Genomic DNA, 740 nt, shown 5'->3' with positions numbered 1-740 from the left:
TAGTCCTCATACTAAATGAAGCCCCTCAGTCTATCCTCTCCTGTGTCTTTAAGAGCCTCCCTCCCTAAAAGTCCACTTTAGTCTGATTGATGAACTTCTGGAAGCTACTAGAAGGGCCACACCAAGGCCTTGAGACTGTATATAAAAGATGGGGATTTGGTGCATGAGTTCCAGTTAAGTGATGGTTTGATTTAAAACCCCCACTTCCTGTCACCTGTGGTTGATCCACCCATAGTCTCTGAGTGTCGTTCACCTCCTCTGATAGCTGTGAGACTTTGATTCTTCTTGATTTTTCATTCTTGGCATCAAAGCTAGATTTGTGGTTCCACTGGGGATTGAACCCAGGACTGTCTGCGTGTAAAGCAGATGTGATGACCACTACACCACAGAACCACCCAGCCGCACCAGGCTTAGCTCACATTCACTGCCCCAAATCAATAACGGTGACTAATTCAAATCTAAACCCCCTTTAAGTTGACGCAGTAACTCATGAATTACTTCATTAGCAAAGATTACAAAACATCCAAACTCCCTCAACTGCCTGAAAAGAAGATTTAAAGATGGAAATCTCCATCTCCATCCAACTGCAAGCAAGCCCCTGCTGAATCAAAACCCACACTGTCCCACCCGTACCCTGCTTTAATGTGTGCTTGACTCTAAGTCACACCACAGTTTACTAAATGAACCTCATGCTGCACTGACTAAGACTTAAAACTGGTGACTGAGACAAAAAAACTCAT

At 44.1% G+C, this 740-nt stretch overlaps 1 non-coding gene across 1 annotated transcript; it reads right to left on the bottom strand.

The window, feature by feature from the left end:
- Positions 1 to 320: 320 nt before the first annotated feature.
- trnav-uac (transfer RNA valine (anticodon UAC)) lies at positions 321 to 393 on the bottom strand. The gene has a single exon. It is a non-coding gene; the product is annotated as a tRNA-Val (tRNA).
- Between the last annotated feature and the right edge of the window lie 347 nt (positions 394 to 740).

This window comes from Neolamprologus multifasciatus, chromosome 17, assembly GCF_963576455.1.
Source record: "Neolamprologus multifasciatus chromosome 17, fNeoMul1.2, whole genome shotgun sequence".
Classification (NCBI taxonomy): Eukaryota; Metazoa; Chordata; class Actinopteri; order Cichliformes; family Cichlidae; genus Neolamprologus; species Neolamprologus multifasciatus.
The sequence above is the reverse complement of the archived record's forward strand: the minus strand, read 5'-3'. Positions and strand labels throughout refer to the sequence as shown.